Raw genomic sequence first — 12,064 nt, forward strand, 5'->3', positions numbered from 1 at the left:
AGGGGACAGAGTTTCATGTTGCTTCACGCTCTGAAATGCTTTTCCTCCTGCTAGAAAAGTAGCAGGTCTAGAGACTCCTGTCTAGTATTAGAAATTCATTCAATTCAAGAAGTGATACTGTGCTCACTGATTATAAAAAATAAAGTAAAAAACTGTGACTGTGAAAAAAAGACAACTGTTGTTTGGTTACTTGGTCATAAATATTAGAGGATATTTAAAATTGACCCATATTTCAGCACCTTGCCCACTTTTTTTTTTTTTTTGAACTTGATATGAGCACATTGAGGTCTACATTTCAGCTAAATTTGACATTGACATTGATTGTTGGAATCATGAGCTGTTTTGGCTCTCGGGCATCACTGACGGATAGTTCACGGCTGAATCATGGATCTGCCCACTTCCTGTCCTGCCTGAGCTGAAGAGACGTGGTGGGCAACCCAAGGGCGACTTTGGATGGTTTGTTTTGCGACTTCTAGAAAGTTAGTGTAGCCTATGTAGACTATCAACTAAGAATTATTTATTGTGCTACCCATTCTTCTCCCCAAAAGGCTACCTAAGAAGAAGGAAGGATACAAGGAATAGAGTCAAAACTGAGAAATGTGAAAACTCCAGAAGATCTTTGCTGAGAATAATAGTCACTTGAGGATGCTGCCAGGAAACTGGTCTATTCTGACTGAATTCAGGCCATTCCCTCATCACCTGGAAAACTACCAGATATCCCTTAGTGATTATAAATGCTGTCTTTCCCTCTCTCATCTTTAAAAATGAAAGAAAATTGGTCACAAAGTGATGCAGTCTCTGACTGCTACCAAAACATCAGACCATTGATTCCCAATTTCTTTGAGTGTTTTTCTTGTTGGATCAAGGATTTTTGCCATTACTTACTTTCGAGAGTGATTCTTCAGGGCCTGAGAGCTCCCTGGGCATGCTCTGCGGCGATGAAGTGGCCCAGTGTGGGCTAGTATGCTGCACACATCCTTTATGAGAACTTCCCATCATGCTTTGGTGCTTGGTGCAATTAGCAATTTCCTTTGAACAGTACTGCCTTGGGCGGTTTTCTCTCATACAATGTCACAGTGAGCAAGCATTATTCTTTCTTTTTTATAGGAAAAGTAGAGCAGAGTAAAATAACCTGAGGTTAAAAAAAATCAGTGCTTGGAATAAACATCATAATTCTGTCAGTCATCCTGATGCACATTCATTTCTGCAAAATATAAGAGGAAAATCAGAACCTCTCCAGAGAAAACCACCCTTTTGGTTCGAGGCCTCGGGGAAGATCTTTGATTCATTCCTCTTCCTCCTTGTGCCTCCTCTTCATTACAATAGCCTTACATGAAACTTACAAGAAGAGACATGAGCACAGGCGTCCAGTTAGCCAGAACCTGGGTGAGTAACCCTGGGCAGGCTGCTGAGGTGGCGTCGGGAGGGGCAGGAGGTCAGAGATGCTTTCAGGACCCACAGCCAACGTAAAGCTCATCCCCAGCCCTGGACCGTTGTTCTGTGAGCTTCAGAGGAGGTGCAGATATGTCCCTGAATCTTCTGCCTTTCGCTTATAACTTCACCCCCTTCCCCAAACACACACCGTTCCATCTGACTCACTGCCACGCTTCTGTAACCCTGGGCAAGTCACGGCAGCTCTAAGGACCTCTGTTTGTTTACAGAGGGAGGATAACAGCCGTGACTGCCGCTCTCTGGAACTCACATTCATGACACGCAGGTGACGTACAGCTGAGGGTCGGTGCCAGGGTCGCAGCTGCATGGAGAAGTCTGGTGTGAGTCCCTGCCTTCTCCTAGGTGAGTGGGCTCCTTCCCCGGGAAAGCTCAGCGCTGGCCTCTCCAGGTTGTAACAACCTCGGGCTTACATCTCTGAGGTTTCTCACTGCCCCACCCCCATTCCAGATTCACTTACTAAGAGGTAGGGATGATGGCTCCAGAGAGATAAAGATCATTTTTGTGTTTACTTTTTTTAAAAATGGGAGCAGCCTCGCTTTACAATCTTGTGTCAGTTTCCGCCATGTGACACCGTGAATCAGTAATGCGTGCTTAGTTTCCCAGCTGGATCTGATTCTTTGCAACCCCATAGACTGTACCCCATCAGGCTCCTCCATCCATGGGCTTCTCTGAGCAAGGATACTGGAGTGGGTGGCCATTCCCTTCTCCAGGGGGTCTTCCCGACCCAGGGATCGAAATCAGGCCTCCTGCCCAGCCGGTGGACTCTTAACCGCCTGAGTCAGGAGAGCACATGTGTCCCCTCCCTCTTGAGCCTCCTCCCCGCCCCGCCCCACCCCATCCCTCCAGGCCATCACAGCGCCCGGGCTGAGGGCCCTGGGCCACAGGGCACCTACCCACTGCTGATCTGCTTCACACACGGAGGTGTGTATATGCCAGCGCTACTCTCTGCTCGTCCATCCTTCCTTTCCCCAACCATGTCCATTTTTAAAAGAGCTTTCCCAGCTTAATTTCTCCAGTTTTTCTTAGAAGACAGAATATTAAAACTAGAGGAGACATTCAGAATGATAAAAACTACTTTTGAAAAAGAGAGATTGAGGCCAAGAGAGCGGAAGTGACTTGCTGACGATTGTACGATTATCAAATAATAGCAGCAAAATTGAATACAACCAGGATCTTTAAACTGCTCGGCCATCCCAGATGGCGGACGGAGAGTAACCCCCAAGGCACGATTCCCCAGTCCCTCCACCCCTCCAAGACAGTTAGTACTTCTAGTTTACTTTTTGGTCATCTCCGGAAATGCCAAAGTGTTTTTTTTTTTTTAATAAATCACTTTTTCTACTAAATTTACAGTCAATTACTAATTTACCATCACCAGTGAATATTTATTGAGCACGCGTAATCTTTAGAGGACTGTACACATAACTAAAAGTATATATATCCACCCAAACAGACCCAAGCAGGAGACTCTAAGGAGGCTGTGGCTTGATTTAAGACCTGTAGAAGGTTTAAAACTTTCAAGATGACTTACTCTTGTTTCAAAAATAGTCTCTAACGTGTTTCTGGGAAAGAGTGGGTGACAACTGCAGAAGTGATGAAGAACTGTTAATAAACGTTTGTGGGTCTTCAAAGGGAGGAGGTAGATGGTAAAGAATTGAAACTAAGTCACCAGCAAGAGAGGAGGGCCTGGCAATCCACTCCAGTGTTCTTGCCTGGAGAATTCCATGGACAGAGGAGCCTGGCAGGCTACTGCCCACGGGGTCGCAAAGAGTCAGACAGGACTGAAGCGACTCAGCACGCCCACTCAGCAAGCGCTTTAGACATTGGCACCAAGGCTCAGAGCAAGTCATGGTGGTGTCAGGACCAGAAAGCCCATGCTGGGCTTTCAAGTTACCAATACAACTGCATTCTATAATATTCTCTCTTCTCAAGGATATTTCCATTATGCAAAGAGGAACAAAAAGAGATGAATTTTGGTAGAGAACAGTCAGGTTTGGGAAAGTCTAGCCATTGGTTCTTGCCTGTACTTGAAATGCTTATTAAGGAAGCAGAGCTAAATTTTGTGAAAAACATGTGTTTGAACTTCAGGGTACATCTCCTTGGAACTGAGAGATGGGTTTTCCTTTGGTCAGAAAGAAACCTGCTTTCTGTAACATCCCTTGGCAGACTCTGACTTTTCCCTGTTCTTGCTACCTGCTCATGTACTAACCATGGGTCTTCAGCTGCTTCCCTTGTAAAATCTAATGAGATCATCACAAAACAGGCCCTGTGGATGACAGCCATCATTATCCGGAAATCAACAAGGGTTCCAGCTAAATGCACCATATAAGACTTATCTTAAGAAATGAATCCTTGAAAACATCAGCCCAGCAATGACAGAAAAGAATTCTGCCTAGTTAGGGTTCTCTGCAGGAAGTGTTTCTGATATTGTTTTGGCCTGAGGGAAAAAAAAAAAAAAACAATACTGGACTTTGTGGGGGTTACCTAAGTGCACAGTGAAACTGCAGATTCAAACAGTTTGAATCCTATCCTCCAAATACAGAGGTCTTATGTGAAAACAATCTCATTTTCATTTTGCTTTCTGGGAAGCCCTCCAAGGCACAGTGAATTGCCAACTTTTTGTGACCTTTAGTTCCTTAGCTGCTCCCAAGGGAAAATTGACCTTGGAGCTGTAGAAAGGAGGGAAATAATTTTCAAGCTGGTGTAGAGCAAAGGGCAGAAGTTTTGTTTTTTTCTGTTTTCTCATTGAACAAATCATATGGGTTATCCTGCACCAAGATTCTTAGCCCCTCTGAGGTCACAGAGATGAGGACAAGTTGGGGACAAAGATGCACATTAATCCCACAGCCAGGATGTGGACAAGACTGCCACACCGGAGCATTTTAGGACTGAAGTGAAGTTACAGGCACAAGAATTCCTCCCGTAACTTTAGCTGGCGTCTGTAGCTATTGGGACTGCACTTAGGATGGAGTCTCAGCCTGTAGGGGGACCTCCTTAGGCTCCCTGTGAGTGCATGTGTTAGTTGCGCAGCAGCGTCTGACTCACTGAGAGCAGTCCTGTAGCTCAGCAGGCTCCGCTGTCCATAGAGTTCTCCAGCAAGGATGCTAGAATCGGTGGCCATTCCCCTCTCCAGGGGATCCTCCCGACCCAGGGATCACACCCAGGTTTCCCGCATTTCCGGCAGATTCTTTGCCATCTGAGCCACCAGGGAATCCCCTTAGGTTTCCTATCATTTGGCAACTGCTTGACCCGTGAGACATCCGTCTGGTCACGGAGTTAACCGAGAAAGGAATGGTGCATATCAAGAGACACCATGGGGTTGCTATAGGCCATACACACGTACCCCGTCCCCAGGCCCGGAGCAGGTTAAGGGACAGTGACTTGTTACCCCTGCTTCTCTGAGCAAGAATCTTTTGAGCTCTTCCTTTGCTCATAGACACATGGGTTTGAATGGTTTTTGCCTTAGAGGCAGACTTTATCAAGTAAGACTTGGTTCTTCTTTCCAAAACTCAGTGAAAATCTAATTAGAATAGCAATACTACCACAGTGACCCTAGCCCCAAGCAGTCGCTATCTGAGTGGGTCTCTGCAGCCAGGGAACAGACTGTGTAGTCATTTAGCATTTTTAATTTCTGAAAATAGCTGTGTATTCCATTCCTACCATTTGTAAGCCCTAGGAATCCAGAGAACTGTTTGGGTAAAAGAAAAAAACAAGAGCAAAGAATTTGGAGTCCCGAGCTGTCCAGGACTTGCCTGCTGAGTGATATTGAGAAGGGCACTCACCTTGAGTGAGTCTCAGGGTCCTTATCTCAAAGGATATCATTGGAAAATGACTCTCCTCTTACAGGGCTCTTATGAAGATTAAATAAAACCATATTGGAAAGTTTTGACATACTTAGCTTTCTCAAAGACAGAAATCTGACTGCAGAAATAAACTTCAAAAAAATTCCTAGTATAACACGTGAAAAATTTGTGTGCTACATTAAAATCAAGCAAACTAAACAATGCTTGTGAACCAGGAAAGAGGAACAATTTTCTCTCACAGTTTCAGAAAGAGATTAATGGACTAACATGTGGGCAACTGTTCAGGTGCATGTGTTGTAGTTACTTTTCTGGAAGAGAGGAAAACCACTGTGATATTGATTTTTATGCCTGTACAGAATCAAAGACACCATGGAGGTGGAGGTGCCATAAATATGTACTCTGAGGATCCAAGCAAATAATTTAGAGAGGACTCCTGAGTCTTTTACACTTAAAATACAAATAGTACAGATACTATTTGGTGAGTATTTTTCCCAGAACAGAGTGTAGAGAACATGGGTCTTGGAGTCAGACTCCAACTTAAATTTTACCTCCTCTCACTAGCTCTGTGACTTGAGCAAGTATGTAAATTTGTTAAAGAAATTAAATGGAAAAAAAAAAGATAAAAGCAATAGTTCAATTCTTGATCCTAAGAAGCACCAGATAAAGGTAAAATGTTGCTATTTGTCCCTCTATTTCAGCTTCAGCTTTTCTCTTTATCCCAGTGTTCTAGTTAGCAAAAATGATAGTATGTGAGCAGAGCTCATGTGGGGCCAGATGCTTTAGAAAAGGGCGTTCAGTGGACTTGCTGATGCAACCTCTGTTCTCAATGCCTTTGCTGTCACACTCTTAGGTATGTATGAGGCGGGTCAGTAAAAGAAATGAAACTCTCTGTTAACCAACCTCGTCTCATGATGGCATTCCTTTACCTTGATCTTGTAAATGCTTAGGAATTGTGGCTGCTTTGCAATGTCTGCCAGACAGCCAATTTAATTATTAGGATGTATCTGAAAAAATAGTGCAAGCCTCATTCTATCTACATTTCTTGGGTTCAGTTGAGTGGATATTAGCGAGGCAAAGTGAGAGAGTAATTAAATCCTTGAGTTACCAGAGAAAGATTAAGATGGTGTAATTTCTTTCTCCGGAAATGGTGCAGATGTTGTACTTTGCTTGGGGCTCGTGAATCTCTGGAAGAGACAGGGGCAGAGACCTAGCCTGAGAGTTGCCTAGGTTTCTTTAGGATGCATGCAGGACTCCAGTGATTGCCACAGGACTGGAAACACTTCCCTTTGCTCCTCCCCCACTCCCCCTCCCCCTCCTCAAAGAAGGTCCGGTCAACGGCTGGCCGTTTGGTTATAGCGGTACCCCGTGGGCCGGGGACTGTTAGTCAGCTTGCTTTCCCCAGTGACTCCCCAGTTTAAGCTCCTACATGTGCTTAATTCCATGACCACTTGGGAACACGGTGGGTTGGGAATGAGGCAAAAATGAGTAGAACCTGGCTCAGCCTGTGATTGACTGAACTTGGGCAAAATAATTATCTTCTGAGTTCTACCTCCTGACATGTCAAAGGAATAATACTGTCTATATAATCTAGTCAGCCTCAAGAATAGTCTTCCACCACTTAATACATCCAATATGCATGAAGTGGGAAGAAAAGCTGGGTGCGCTCTCCAGGGGCCACCAGCATTTTGGTCTCAAGCCCGACGCTTCACAGAAAGGACAGGTGAGATGCAGCGTGGGAAACACGAGCTTCAGGACTGTGGGTGAGTCTGGCCAACGCCTCTGAAGGCTGACAGCCTCCTCCCTCTTTCAAACCACCCCATCATGTCTCCAAGAATTCTGGAAACTGGCCAGATGTGCACTTCACAGTTTACTGAGCATAACATTGTCACAGAAACCTATCAGTTTCTCATAACTCTTCCAGAACATTCCCGGGAGTTAGCCCTAGATTCATCCAAAATCACACATGGGGTTTCTGCCTGGCCTGCACTCTCAATGGCCTCAACTCCTGCCTTGAGTTAACCGCAGGAGCCACTTAAAACTTCTGTCACAAACCTCACACGGGGATCATTTCAGTTCCAAGAATGCCTGACAAGAGTAGTATCCAACATTGCCTGGTCTCACACATGGCCCAACTCCTTCCCCAAAGGCAGCTCAAAAAAAAAAAAAAAAAAATAGGGCCTCCTTATCACCAGGTTTCTGATAACTAAAAGAACCAGGAGCCTACACAGAACTGCCAGACGTGTGCAGTGACGACAGGACGGTATTTCTAAGACAAGTGACATTCAGACCTAGAGAAGAGCGGGTCATGCTCACTAAGAATAGCGTATTTCCAGAATGTGCGCTTGGAGGGAGACGGTCCATGCTTTTTGAGAATTATATAACAACCTCAGTCCCCCACTAGAATAACTTCTTCTAGAGCTAGTCTGTTTTCTCTTATAAACCTCCAGCAGCAGGAGACGCTTCTCCACAGCCACAAGCTCCTATATCTGAGGTGGTACCAGATATCCGGTTTGTGTGTGAATCTTTTTCACATTTGTTTATTCTTGAGCTGAGAAGGGCCCTGTGACATGTACTACTCTGGGCAGGATAAAAATGTTCTCTGGTCTGGAAAGAATACAGGCTACAACTTCAGAGAAAGATACCTTCTATGCTGCCTCTTGTCTATTCTTTAGAGAGAATCATGCAAAGAGAATCAAGCAAGGGCTTTGATCCTGAAGGCAGGAAACAGCTTGGTATCAGTAAATGATTGACCTGCTGCCTGGGGTGATCAGCTTAGGTAAATAGGCTTGATTCTGCTCCAGCAATTTCCAGACTTTTAACTCCCTAGGTTCCAGAGCAGAGCCGAGCACAGGGCCCCCTGAGAGACCTGCCGTTTGAGTTGACAGTCTGCAGGGACAGTGTGGTCCTCAGAGTAATCGCTAACTGTCCTCTCTGGTGTGTCTTGAATCCAGGCAAGCAAAATTCTGGAACAAAGTCATGACCAATGGAAGAATTTCAATAAATTTCAATAAATAGGATTTTTTTTATAATGAAAGATTAAAAGTCTTTTGAAATATGTAGAGCAACAACAACTCTCAAAGGAGAGAGGAACTGGAAGAAAATTACAGCCCATCCTTCAGAACACGTTAGTGGGCAGATGATTGGACTAGCCTGATACACACACACCCTGGCCTCATCTGCAGCAGAACGTCATGAGATGCTCTGGCTACAGGCTGGATCAAGGGCTAGCTTTGTGGTCTTCAGGGAAGTGCCTGTGAGCAGACAGAGCGCTTACCTTGACTGCTGCTTCTCGGTCTGGTTTCTTCCCTCGGCTTCCTTCCTGCTTCAGCGGTGGTGGTCTGCTACTGCTCTAGTCTTTGCGGGAGATTTTGGGATGTTTGGAAGAAGCGTGGACACAGGCTTCTACGTTCTCTCCAAGCACAAGTTTAGATGTCCCCCCGTTTCCCTTCCTGGCCTCTCTGGCTCCTTCAGAGAGTGGTCACGAGCGGTAACTTGCTTGCAGCCAGGTATGCTGACAGATATGAGGGCGGGATCCCGTGCTGGCCTCAGCTGCCCCGACTGGCCAATCATTACATCCCAGGTCAGACTCTCAGCCCTGCTCAGACCCAGCCAGAGACTGAGTGACGTTGGATAGCAGCACCGCAGGGGCAAAAGGCAGGCTCTGTTAGATATTTGACAATCCAGGTGAGCGAATACCTTACAGGCGGCTCTGTGAAGTGGACAGGGCAAGCATGTCTGGGAGGAAAATCCCTTCTATTTCATTCCTTTTTATTTTAGCAATGTCAGAAGGGAATATGGAGGTCCCTTTATCAAACTTTTTGGAATTTAATAAGCAAATGCCTTTTATTGATTCTCCGGGGAGAATCATCTGGAAGTACCTTGAACAAGTATGGTTATCATTTACTGAGGTTGTACTATAGTTTAGGCATTTTATTTATATTGCCACAAATCCTTAAAAATATAACCTTGAGATTTTATTCTTTTTTTATGGATGAGGGGACAGAGGCTCAAAGGGGTAATGGTCAGGCAATGAATAGGTGTCTAGTCAGGATTTTAGGGCTTCCTAGGCACTGGTGGTGAAGAACTCATCTGCCAATGTAGCAGATGTAAGAGATGCGGGTTTGACCCCTGGGTCGGGAAGATCCCCTGGAGGAGGGCATGGGAATCCGCTCCAGGATTCTTTGCATGTGTGTGTGTGTGTGTGTGTGTGTGTGTGTGAGACATATGTGTATGTATTTTTAGCTTTATTGAGGTATGACAAAATTATAAGGTAACGTGTACAGCATGATTTGATATATATATATATACACACACACTGTGGGAGGATTTCCCCAATTGAGTTAGTTAATAGCTCTGTCACCTTACATATTTACTTCTTTGTTTGTGTGAGAACATATGTTCTACTTGCTTAACAAGTTTTTTTTTTTTTCTCATTTATTTATATTAGTTGGAGGCTAATTACTTTACAATATTGTAGTGGTTTTTGCCATACACTGACATGAATCAGTCACGTACTCTTGCCTGGAGAATCCCAGGGACAGAGAAGCCTGGCGGACTATGGTACATAGGGTCGTGGAAAGCTGGACCCGACTGAAGTGACTTAGTACACAGCACACGAGCCATTAGGTTGGTGGTAATTTGTTATCATAGCAATATGAAATGAATACAGATTCTCTCAGAAAGGCTCTTCATGATGCTCACTCGCTCACTTAGCATCCCATTCCACATGAGAATGCTTTTCATTACCATGATCTACCTGCTTGAAATGGCAGCGCATGAGTTCTGGTTCTTTCCTGCACGTTAGGCACTCGGGGGGCAGTTGAAAAACGATGGAAAAGGGCTCAGAGACCAGATTCTACTGCCAGCTCTGCCCCAGGCCAGGTGGCGCTCCCTCTGGTTTTGTTTTCTGTCCTGTAATGTTAGCACTGAGACAAATGCTCTCTGGTCCTTTCCACATCTAAAGTCATAAGATCCTAAAATCTCAGTCATAAATATCACTGTCACATTTCTCTCAATCTTTTCTGATGTGTGGCAAGTTATTTCTACACCCACTGGTTGCTGGTGGGGGATACTTTTGTAAAAGGCAATCTAATATCACATTTCACAGAGACCTAGAAATGAAACTCTCTGGGCCCTGATTGAGAAAACACCCCCTGGGGATCAGGGAGGAAAGTCTTCAGGCCAAAAAAGCAGAGATATTTTCAGGTTAAACAAAGAAGCACTTTCAGTGGCCTCCCTGTTCAGCAAGCGCCCAGCTTCTCAGGGCCTTTCTCCACAGGATAGATCTTGTTCTTTAGACCCCAGTCCCCTTAGATTAAAGCCATGTGCTGGCCCAAGGCATCCCTGGATGGCACGATGCTACTGGACAGAGGCTGACACTTCTTGGGCTCCCTTCTCCATCCATCCTGTCCCCAGACTCTGCCCAGCTGTGCAAACATCCTGGACTGAGCAGCACTTTGGTTTCCTGGCGCTCACCCAGGCCACCCATCCCGGGTGAGGCTTGAGGCACATGGGTTTTGGCCACGATCCCTCCACTGCAACCCTCCACCCTGAGAATGAAAGGTTTCAAGTCTTAAAGATAATAACACTCCTTTAGTCAAAGTGAGCGGCTCTGCAGAGGGGTAAACAAAGAACATACTGCTGATCAAGGAGAATTCCTTTGGGGCAGGGCAGGGGGAGAATCCACAACAAAAATCCAGGATACTCGGGCATCTCAAGTTCAGGGAGACACAGAAAAGGAAACTTTCCAAGTCGGAGGAATGGGATTTGGTCTCTGCATTGAGTGCTGACTGCGTACAGCTGTCCGGGGAACTGAGTGACCCCCAAACCTTTCTCTCCTGAGTTTAAACTACTGCCCTGGACCGTGTGGAGAGAGGATAGTCTGAGCACAGACTTCTGCAGGAAACATGAAGAAAGTTCCCTTACAAAAAAAGAGGTGATTTCCTATCTCAAATAGCAGTTTATTTATATAGTTAGTTAGTGAGTTAAAGATGTTCAACCAAAAAGAGCCCAGCCAAACCCAATTCTTGGCAAAAGTGTGGTAGAATCAATTGTAATTTTTTTTCAGCCTGGAAAAGAACATAAATTTAGGTCATTCTAATAGCTTCTTCATAGAGGACTCTTAAAAATGCAAATTTAATTTGAAAGGTAATTTTATATCCCTTTTGAAAAACCCTGATCACTTGATACAAAGAGAAGGCAACCACAAAAATAAATACAATGCAAAAAAATTAAAAAAGATAAATACAATACAAACAAAATGCTATTTAATATTTGCTTACTTGGATGGTAAAGAATCTGCCTGCAATGTAAGAGACCAGGGTTCAATCCCTGGGTCAGGAAGATCCCCTGGAAGAAGGCATGTCAACCCACTCCAGTATTCTTGCCTGGAGAATTCCATGGATTAGAGGAGCCTGGCAGGCTAGAGTCCACGGGGCTGCAAAGAGTTGGACATGACTGAGCGACTAACACTTCACAGAAACTATTACCTTTTTGTTTTGTTTTTGCTGAATAAACAAGCGTCGAAGAGATTTTTGTCACTAAGCTGAGACCTTCCCCTCAACTGATCAGAATGGTTAAGTGATTAATGATATTAATGTTAATTAGGGTGTGGCCACTTTCTACCTTGCATCATTTTACAGACCACCAGTGATGTGAATCTTATTCTCTGAGCAATGCATATTTGGTCCAGTGATTGTGTAACACTGAATTTATCTGCTTTCTCTCTTATTAATTGGTTTCTGTTAAATCATTTTCCAGTGGACACAGTGGCTAGCAGTCAACCATGCAGAAGAGGCTGTGCTCAGCGCTCT

The 12,064-nt window shown here is 44.8% G+C and overlaps 1 protein-coding gene across 7 annotated transcripts in view; it reads right to left on the reverse strand.

Moving 5' to 3' along the window:
* PHLDB2 (pleckstrin homology like domain family B member 2) overlaps window positions 1-8,768 on the reverse strand; it is a 234,285-nt gene extending 225,517 nt beyond the window's left edge. For 5 of the 7 annotated variants that reach the window (XM_065913486.1, XM_065913490.1, XM_065913489.1 and 2 more), the window contains exons 1-2: window positions 8,527-8,768; window positions 886-1,132 (exon numbers count right to left, since the gene is read on the reverse strand). The gene's annotated coding sequence lies outside the window, so the exon portion shown is untranslated. The remainder of the gene's footprint in view (window positions 1-885; window positions 1,133-8,526) is intronic. The other 2 variants (XM_065913484.1, XM_065913483.1) reach the window with 1 other exon arrangement.
* Window positions 8,769-12,064: the final 3,296 nt, after the last annotated feature.

The sequence above is a fragment of the Muntiacus reevesi genome, chromosome 21 (assembly GCF_963930625.1).
Source record: "Muntiacus reevesi chromosome 21, mMunRee1.1, whole genome shotgun sequence".
Classification (NCBI taxonomy): domain Eukaryota; kingdom Metazoa; phylum Chordata; class Mammalia; order Artiodactyla; family Cervidae; genus Muntiacus; species Muntiacus reevesi.